At 43.2% G+C, this 10,764-nt stretch overlaps 1 protein-coding gene across 7 annotated transcripts in view; it reads right to left on the bottom strand.

The window, feature by feature from the left end:
- Positions 1-10,764, bottom strand: part of ZNF644 (zinc finger protein 644) — an 84,373-nt gene that overhangs the window by 14,721 nt on the left and 58,888 nt on the right. For 2 of the 7 annotated variants that reach the window (XM_075615564.1, XM_075615566.1), the window contains one exon: positions 2,839-2,990. The exons of the other annotated variants lie outside the window; for them this stretch is intronic. The gene's annotated coding sequence lies outside the window, so the exon portion shown is untranslated. The remainder of the gene's footprint in view (positions 1-2,838; positions 2,991-10,764) is intronic. 7 annotated transcript variants of the gene reach the window in all.

Genomic DNA, 10,764 nt, shown 5'->3' with positions numbered 1-10,764 from the left:
AGAGAGAGAGAGACACGCGCAGAGAGAGAGACACGCGCAGAGAGAAAGAGAGAGACGCGCAGAGAGAGAGAGGCGCAGAGAGAGAGAGACGCAGAGAGAGAGAGACGCAGAGAGAGAGAGAGATGCAGAGAGAGAGAGACGCAGAGAGAGAGATGCAGAGAGAGATGCAGAGAGAGAGAGACGCAGAGACACACACAGAGAGACACACACAAAGAGAGAGAGACGCAGAGAGAGAGAGAGACGCAGAGAGAGAGAGACGCAGAGAGAGAGACGCAGAGACACACACAGAGAGACACACACAAAGAGAGAGACGCAGAGAGAGAGACGCAGAGAGAGACGCAGAGAGAGAGAGACGCAGAGAGAGAGAGACGCAGAGAGAGAGACGCAGAGAGAGAGAGAGACGCAGAGAGAGAGAGACGCAGAGAGAGCGAGAGACGCAGAGAGAGAGCGAGAGAGACGCAGAGAGAGCGAGACGTGGAGAGCGAGAGAGACGCAGAGAGAGAGACGCTGAGAGAGAGAGACGCTGAGAGAGAGAGAGACGCAGAGAGAGAGAGAGACGCAGAGAGAGAGAGAGAGACGCAGAGAGAGAGAGAGAGAGATGCAAGGAGAGAGACACACATACGGAGAGAGACACACATACGCAGAGAGGAGAGACACACACGCAGAGAGAGCCACACACGCAGAGAGAGATGCAGAGAGAGAGAGACACACACGCAGAGAGAGAGACAGGCAGAGAGAGGGAGAGATGGTAGTATGTTATCACTGATCAATATGTTCAAACAAGTTTTATTCAAATCCCTGTAAGGACCAAAATGTTGAACAAATAAAAATCGTTTTAACACATTGAAGACCTGAGCAGAATGGGACATTTGGTAGCGGCTGTTTCGCCACAACCAAATAACCGCCTGTGTTTGGCCACAGACGCCACCGATCCACCACTTCTGCAAAAAAAACGTTTAGTGCTTGGGGGGGTCCAATTTTAGCGTTTTAGTTATTAGGGGTTATGAGGTTACGGTTTTTATGGTACGCGATAGTGTTCGTATTAGGGAACTCAGGGTAAGGGTTAATAGGGACTTACCTTCGCAGCAAAACGGCCGGTGAGGTGCGGCCAGGTGCCAGCTGTAATCTGGTCTCCGCGAAATGGCCGTGATCAAATGTCCTAGTCCGGACCAGAGTGCACACCATCACCTATATCTACACAGCAGACCAGAGTGCACACCATCACCTATATCTACACAGCAGACCAGAGTGCACACCATCACCTATATCTGCACAGCGGACCAGAGTGCACAATATCACCTATATCTACACAGCAGACCAGAGTGCACACCATCACCTATATCTGCACAGCGGACCAGAGTGCACACCATCACCTATATCTACACAGCGGGCCAGAGTGCACACCATAATCTATATCAGGGGTACGCAAACTGGGTGGCGAGAGATTTTTGTAGGGGGGAGCGGTGGTTGCAGAGGCCCCGCCCGCTTCCCCATGGCATTTAAATTAAATGCCGGGGGATCGTGTGAGGCCTCTGCAACCTATTACTTACCGAGATTCAGGCGGCTGTGGCAACGCGGCATCAAATTACGCCGCCAGGGTCATGTGATGTCGCGTCACCCTGCGGCTTAATTTGAAGCCGGGAACTGAGGTAAGGGGGGGCGCAAGCACCGGGGCAGCGTAGCTGCAAAAAAGTTTGCGCACCCCTGATCTATATCTACGCCGCGGACAAAAGTGCACACTATCACCTATTTCTACACAGAGGACCAGAGTGCCTACCATTACCTAAATCTACACAGCGGACCAGAGTCCATACCATCACCTACATCTACACTGCGGACCAGAGTCCATACCATCACCTACATCTACACTGCGGACCAGAGTCCATACCATCACCTACATCTACACTGCGGACCAGAGTCCATACCATCACCTACATCTACACAGCGGACCAGAGTCCATACCATCACCTACATCTACACAGCGGACCAGAGTCCATACCATCACCTACATCTACACAGCGGACCAGAGTCCATACCATCACCTACATCTACACAGCGGACCAGAGTCCATACCATCACCTACATCTACACAGCGGACCAGAGTCCATACCATCACCTACATCTACACAGCTGACCAGAGTCCATACCATCACCTACATCTACACAGCGGACCAGAGTCCATACCATCACCTACATCTACACAGCGGACCAGAGTCCATACCATCACCTACATCTACACAGCGGACCAGAGTCCATACCATCACCTACATCTACACAGCGGACCAGAGTCCATACCATCACCTACATCTACACAGCGGACCAGAGTCCATACCATCACCTACATCTACACAGCGGACCAGAGTCCATACCATCACCTACATCTACACAGCGGACCAGAGTCCATACCATCACCTACATCTACACAGCTGACCAGAGTCCATACCATCACCTACATCTACACAGCGGACCAGAGTCCATACCATCACCTACATCTACACAGCGGGCCAGAGTCCATACCATCACCTACATCTACACAGCGGGCCAGAGTCCATACCATCACCTACATCTACACAGCGGGCCAGAGTCCATATCATCACCTATATCTACACCGCATTTCTTTTTTAGCTACACCCGGGTAAAACATTTTACTAGGAGTTTAAGATTAGTTAACGTACTGTTTTTTTTTTTTGCCCTGCTTTATCTGTTATGGGAATTTACCCTTTAGCCGACTTGTGAGACCTAAAGATTATACTGTGCTGTAAGGCTCAATGCTCTTCCCCCAATGCATTTAAATTAATGCCGGGGGATCCGCGTGAGGCCTCTGCAACCTCAACTTACCGGGATTAAGCCGGCCTCTGGATGCATCGCGACATCAATTGATGCCGCGGGGTTATGTAATGTGCCGCTCGTCAAATTAGGCCGACTCACAGGAATGGTGGAACGTGCGAGTGGTGGCAGGGGCGCACGCAGCACAGAAACTTTGCGCATCCCTGCATTAGAGCACAGTAGAACAGATTACTACTCCCATGGAATATAAGAAATGGCATTTTCTAGTTCTACAGCTATGTGTTATGAAGAGATCTTCACGGTTCTAAAAAGATTTTAATTCAATTTATTGCAATGGGGCGGAACATTTCTCCAATGCAATTGACATTGCAACACGCTGCTTCCTTAAAAAAAAATTTTTTTTTTTTTACAAATCTCAGAACAAAAAAAAATAGTTGTGTGTTTGAGAAGTATATGGCAACAGTGACCAGCTTAAAAATGCATGCAACCGTTACAGACCATCTCTTGTTGTCGCCATAGTAACAAAATTAGGGTAACTAGTGATCTCATTTTAAACATTGAAAAAAGAAATCGGTATTAAAAATGTTTAAGTGTAACTGTCGGGACAGCAATTTATTAGATTCCAGAAACACTGTTTAGGGAATCTTTCATAGGCTCTTAGAAGAGTGCAATGGTAAATATTTCACCAACACCATTATTAGATTGCGAACCAACATAGGTAGATTGAAGGATTTGCACAGGCAGGGAGAGAGAGGGGGATTATATATTGATCTGAACGGTTGCACGTATGACAATAGTCATTGGCCAGCACAAACGACACCAATACTCCAGGCTTAAGAAAGGGCCAATAGGCCTGAAACATTGCGTGCACATTGGAACTGAAACATTAGCATGCATTTTTTTTTTTTTTTAAATCACAACTATCCTAGCAAATGAATACGTTTTTGCAGTTGCAAATAACCAGCGGTTTCCTCTAGCTGTGATTCAACACTCATTAGAGCTGCTAACAAGTTTTTGCTTATTACATGCTCAATTTTAAAGTTTCATTTACCGGTGCAGAGACATCCGTTTAGTATACATTTCAATAATTACAAAGTCACACATTAATACATTAGGAGTCTAGTCACATGCACCAAAGATGACATTTCTACAGTTAAGAGAAGATAGATAGGATAGATATAGAAACAAGAAAACACACAGACACTTAAGTGTGCTGGTTTTAACAGATCTTAGCTATTCCTTCCCATAAGTGTATGGTACAAAGGAGAGTTTTGCAACGATTATAAACACAAGTGTAAAATGCTTTCCCTTTTTTATTCTGATCAAACATGGATGTGATCTGATCCAGCAGTTCTCTCATTTAGAGAAATATTTATGTAAAACACATTTTACGCATGAAATGCCACCATCACAACATTGTACGAGCTAGAGCGCCAATTGCTGTAACCGCTGCTGCACTGACCTAGACTGACCCCCCCCCCCCCCCAAGGTCAATATTTTTTTTAAAGCACCCCTTTTGGGAGGGGTTGCAGTTTTAAAGCCCTGGGCTTAAAATTGCTATCAGTTCAGTTGAACTGCACAAATCCCCCAAATCGGAGGGATCTGCATCTTTTAAATAAATTAGGTATAAAATATATTTTTTTTAAATCCAAGTCTGTAGATTTTCCTTGATTTCATTTACTAAAGGACTTTGATCAACAGTCTTGTTTGTTTCAACCCAATAAGTGAAATCAGGTGATTTTATGGCCCCCCCTTCGCCCCTCTGTTGGTAGAAGGCCAATAACGAAGACAGACTACACCAGGTATGGAGCCGTGTCATTGCCGCCCCTTCCATTTTTTCTTTTTGCAGAAGGTGGTAAGCAGGGGTCCCACGAGATGAAACAGTTTCCGGCTCTGGGGACCTCCTAGTTCCCGGGAAGGTGTAGTCTGTTACTTCCAGGTTGTTTGAATCTCCCACATCACACTGGCTAATGGGATGGTGAGACAGGATGTTGCGGCTTCCAACTGGTCCTTGTAACACGGGAGATTTAAACACCATTTTGTTTCCCCTGGAGGGTACGCCAATGGTATCTTCCCAGATAATATCTCGGGAACCAGCGAATTAACAGAGCTGAAATAAACATGGTTCAGCTGCAGAGATACTCTGCTTCCTACAGAGGTAGCAAAGATTACCACTCGCGTTGCCGCAACAATTTCAGACCGCTGATTGACGCTTCAAGGGTCCGATGCAGAAGCATGGACCCTGTAGCGCGATTGCGGCCGACGCGTTCCCTGGTGACGCAGCCGGTTGCTTTTTTGGCCGTGCTGTTGAGTACAGCAAGTCTTGCAACAGCTCTATGTAAGCAGAGAATACAGCTACATGTTTAGAAAACTGTATACTAAAAATATTTATAAAGGGTTCAAAAATTATTTAGCTTTGTCTGATTTGTTTTAAACAGAAACCAAAAGGGAGCAGGATCAACCAAAAAATGAAAAATAATACATAGTATATACTGTTGTGACAAAAAGTAAAAGGTGAGGGGAATCTTGGCTCATAAGGTTATTCTACTTACAAGAAGTAGATGTAAATAAAGCCTCTTTCCAATCTGTGACTGTGGTATTTATTTCTTGAAGATATATGCCGGTATACCTCTAGATAAAAGAATGGGAATGGACAGTGCAGATCAAAAATATCACATTTATATCAAAACATGTACTCAATGTATTCACATTCTGTACATGTATAAGTGGCATATATACAAGTGAGGGACTCTGTGCTGGTCTGGTCTTCGTGTGTCCAATAGTCCTGTTGGATAGGGCTTAGGGAGGTGTACAGCCAATGGTGTGCAGTTGGCCTCTCTCCTCCAGCTCCCCCTGCACGTTCTCCCGGTTTCCGATGTCACTCCCGGTCGGACTCGCGTCACTTCCAGTTCTGTGTGATGGGGAAATCAATAGGCAGCGAAGGTCTGTCCTCCTGTCCCTCGCTGAATCCAGTCAGGCTCAATATCTATGCGTTTCAAAGCTTCATGCTTCTTCCTCAGGAGATGTCCCATACCCAATTCAGTATATCATTATATAACTCAATTACTATTAATCAATTACTATCATTAATAAAGTGCATACTCTGGATTGTCTGTGATATCTTTACACATAATAACGAGACTTAATTTTAATACAAAATATATTTTGTTCAGATGTTCAGCTCAAAGATGGATGGCCTAACATTATCCTCTAGAATCTTCTGATACAATGCCGAATTCATGGTTGTGTCAATGATGGCTAGTCGTCCAGGTCCTGAGGCAGCAAAGCAGCCCCAAACCATCACACTCCAACCACCATGCTTGACGGTTGGGATGAGGTTCTTCTGACTGAACCCAGTTTTGGTTGTTGCCAAACAAAGTTTCTCATTGAGGCCAAAAAGTTCTACCTTTGACTTGTCTGTCAAGAGAACATTGTTCCAGAAGTCTTGTGGATCATCTATGTGCTCTTTGGTGAACTTGAAATGGGCAGCAATGTTCTTTAGAGAGCAGTGGTTTCTCCTGGCTATTCTTCCATTAACACCATTCTTGTTCAATCTCGAGTTGTGAACACTCAGCCACGGTGAGAGTTGTTTGCCAGATCCTTGGATGTTACTCTGGGGTTCTTTGTGACTCCCTGGATGATTTGCTGGATTGTTCTTGGAGAAATTTTGGTAGGACAACCACTCCTGCATAGTGACTGTGGTTTTGAACTTTCTCCATTTGTAGACGGACAGGTGGAGCACTAAATTCATAGCAAACGTTTTGTAACCCTTTCTAAATTGATTAGCACCCATAACTGTTTTTCTGAGGTCTTCAGATTTATTCTGATTGTGGCATGACGTGTTTCCACACACATGTATGGCGAAGACCAAACACAAAGTTTCTGATCTTTATATAAGTTGGGGCCTTCCAAACATCCCCGAAGATCTGCCTAATTATTTATTAAATATTTTAATTATCCCCTTTCATTTAGCTGATAAAAGCAGGGTTTCATTTACTTTTGCACCTACCCTGACTCTTAATTACTCGTTGTTTATCTAACTCATACATCATTTTATTTAAAAAGACTTGGAATTGGTTGGTACAACCCCTACTGGATATTTAAGAAAAAAACTGGTTTTGATTCAAGAAGGTCATCATGGAAAGACTATGGAATATCCGTAATTATCATTGGGGTTCACAAACTTTTGCCACTGTATATCCATCTCTCTTACATGAACCATAAGAGTGTTCTGGAGCTCTGACCCCGGCAGACATGGTTTCCTTAATTTGTCCAACAGATCACATGGTCTCACCGCTCTAGAAACAGAACCAAAAGATTCCCCAAACAGCCCAGTGGTTCTCAGTTCAGGCAAGATTAAAAAATACAAAGTGAGCATCCGGGATTGCTGCTTTAATACTTGGGTACACCGCTTCTAGTGCCAAAAGTGTTGGACAGCGCTACAGTAATTTGTATCCATGTTATCGGTCCAGTCATAACACAAATAGCACGGATAGCACAACAGTAACTCTGGGAAAATGCTTACAAGAACAATCTCCTGTACCAGCATATAATGTTGGGGTTTAATGTATTGCAATTTCAGTATCACACATTATCAACAATTGTAATGGTTGGTTTTATAATTTAAGATAGTGACAGAAAGCTGTCAATGTAGGAAACTGTCCTGTGCTCAAGCCGTCATCCAGAACTGTTAGTGTCAATACAAGTCACATAGAGAGAAACAGGGAGTTGAATTGGGCCAAAAATGAGGTCAGAGCTTGGGAAGGTTGACCTTACCTATAAAAAGCTCACATTCCAGACCTCGGTCCCGTCCTCCTCTGTATTCCGATCCAGGCGTGCAGCCTTCTGTGTGTATGGCATGGAGGGGAAAGGAATCCGGCGCCACAGCCAGTGACGGAGTCTGAGGCACTTCCGGTTTGAATGAAAAATCTTTATTCAGCTCACAATCGAACACAGGCTACACCACAGTCTCCCCCTCAACGCGTTTCACGCTCGAATCAGCGCGATTCGAGCGTGAAACGCGTTGAGGGGGAGACTGTGGTGTAGCCTGTGTTCGATTGTGAGCTGAATAAAAAAATTTCATTCAAACCGGAAGTGCCTCAGACTCCGTCACTGGCTGTGGCGCCGGATTCCTTTCCCCTCCAGTGACAGAAAGCTGAACTGCGAACAGTTCAACCACCACAGCATACACAGCACCAATGCTAATAAGGATCTCATTCCCAGCCAAGAGAAGAATGTATCAAACATACGAATAAATAGGGGAACGAAATTGAACATCTATAAAATAAGTCATATTTAAAAAGAAAGTGTCACCACAAAAAATACAAAAAATTGGGGTAAGTTGATGTTTGCTTTGTCACGGTCATACTTTTTCCCCTTTAAGTAATCTCGTAAAAAGGCACTTGAGCACTTCAACTACACATCCCTTCTAAGCTCACCAGATGCAAGTCATGTCGAAGTTGAAAGTGAATTTTCTGATGGACAATGCTGCCACCAAGTGGCCAAAGAAAATACATGGAGTCCAGAAAGGTACATAAACAGTTATAGTGCGTAGAACAGTGAATATCGTCATCAAATCATTCATGAGCACATTCTGAAGTCTCAGACAGCTCCCCCCCAAACCTACCTTACCCCATAATGACAAAGTGCTGGCTGCAGTGGAAGAACGATGTGTGATTAAAGGATAAAGTAGGTTCGAAAGAGCAGTCTGAGGTAAGAGAAAGTATTCAAGGGGGTTCTTTAGATGTTCTTTGATTTCAGTAATGATAAACACTAACCAATGAAAATGTAAATAAAAACAAAAAGGTTAAACTACAACACTGTACATAAGGCATCAACAGAAATATTTGATCTTGAACAAGCTTTTACACGTTTCTCAAGTTGTTTTATTTTTCAGATATTTTAATATGCAGACGCACTTACCAGAATGCCCTCCTGTCTCTGGACGTTCTTCCTATCAATTAGATTGTAAGCTCTTCGGAGCAGGGACTCCTTTTCCTAAATGTTACTTTGTCTGAAGCACTTCCCTTTGTGTTATTTGTTATTTATATGATTGTCTCGTGTATTACTGCTGTGAAGCGCCATATTTAATGTACATAAAAAGACATACATGCACGAAATCAAACTATTAGCCGCACACAAAAACTGTACAGGCAGTCCTCGGTTATCCGACACAATGTGTTACTCAAAATGGCGTTGTAAAGCGTAACGTTGTAAAGCGAAACACGTTTTCCCATAGGAACACTGTTTAAATGAAAGGTTCCGTTCCTTAAGGCATTATTAATACTAAAATACACCAAATATTTTATGCAGGCAATAAGATATGCAGCACACACATAAATGATATAGTGTATATACTGTATTATATATATAATATAACATAATAAATAATATATTATATAGTATAATATAATATTATATAGTATAATATTATATATATACGCTCTTACGACGCTTTGCAACGTTGTTTATGTGAATGTGTATATATACACACACAACGTTGGAAAGCGTCGTAAGAGCGTTGGATAAGCCATTTTGGCGTTGTAAAAATGAATATAGGTATGCATTGCTTAGCGTTGGATAAGCCATTCGTTGTAAAGCGAAGCGTTGTAAAATGAGGACTGCCTGTACTCCACAACCTTTTAATTAAAGGCACTTAAAGATGACCTATTTTAAGACCATGGAAAGTTTTGCAAGAGCGGATTTTTTTCAGGTTCTTGGCAACTGTCAGACCTCCATTTCGAAAGCTATAGCCAAATTCATTTGTGGCTAAAAAGATGCTACAAAAGAATTGTGGCTTTAAAGAAATGCCAAGTAGCTAGGTTTGCACAACCTTGTAGACAGAAGTGCTTATTGTTTAGTAGAGTTGAAATCAGTCATTTGTGAATATGCCAAGAAAGGAACAATACTTCGGAGGCTTGAGTTGGAAAACAGCGTGACAAATTCAGATTTTCATAATTATTAGTCACAAGTTAAAAACACCTTAAAGCAGCAATCCCCCCCCCCCCCCCCCCCCACAAAAAAAGGATTTTTTTAAGCTTAAAACTGTCAGGTGTCCCAGAGATGATCTATGGTCCCCCAGTTTCCAAGTTCCTTGTAGTTTTTGGGGGCCAGTTTTGACACAAAACAGAAATGTACATATATGGCTGCAGGGCACAAATAGAAAATGGTATTATCTTCCAATGCCCCCAGGTCCATAGAGGTCAGAAGACTCCTATGTTCAGGTAAGCTGTGAGCAGAGGCCTGTTGCTTTAGCTCCTCTAGTGCCCTATAGACGGTGTATGCCATGCGGGCTGGCACGCCAGTGGTACTCGTTTTCTAGGGGCTGATCACAAATCGGCTCTCCACCCCCGCCCCCCAATTCCACCAGTGCTGAAACCAGGGCCCTCAGCACCGTAGACGTTAAAGCAGCAAGCTCCCATTTTTGGAATATCTTTCGCATAAATGTGACCTTGAGGGGCTCAAGGGCTTACAACACTTTGGCCAAAAAGTTAAACTAAAAGACCATTTTATTCAAAAGATATATATATATATATATATCTATATATGATATATTTAGGCACTGTACCGTGTATTCGTGTCATTGGATGTAACACTGGGCTGTCTGTGTTTCATGTTCTGTCTCTGGTTTTAAATATATATTGCCATTCTCAGTAGCACTCCTCTGACACTTATACCCATATAAATATATATATATATATGTTGTGGTTATTTTGGGGGTTCAATGTGAGCTTATAGGGGTCCTGTAGGTATAGCAGAGTAGACAACTAATTTATCAGTTCAGAATAGTCTTTATTCTTCAGTTAGAGTGCAGCAGCATTTAGTACGCAGTAATAAATAAATATGTTCATGTAGCACGCATCAGAATATTCTGAACTGAACAAATGAGTTACGTTTACTCAGATATACCGAAAGAAGCATACTTTTTCTTAGATAATGGTGGAAAATGCGGCACATACTAGGTGGGTTTAGACTTAT

This window comes from Ascaphus truei, chromosome 10 (assembly GCF_040206685.1).
Source record: "Ascaphus truei isolate aAscTru1 chromosome 10, aAscTru1.hap1, whole genome shotgun sequence".
Lineage (NCBI taxonomy): Eukaryota > Metazoa > Chordata > Amphibia > Anura > Ascaphidae > Ascaphus > Ascaphus truei.
The sequence above is the reverse complement of the archived record's forward strand: the minus strand, read 5'-3'. Positions and strand labels throughout refer to the sequence as shown.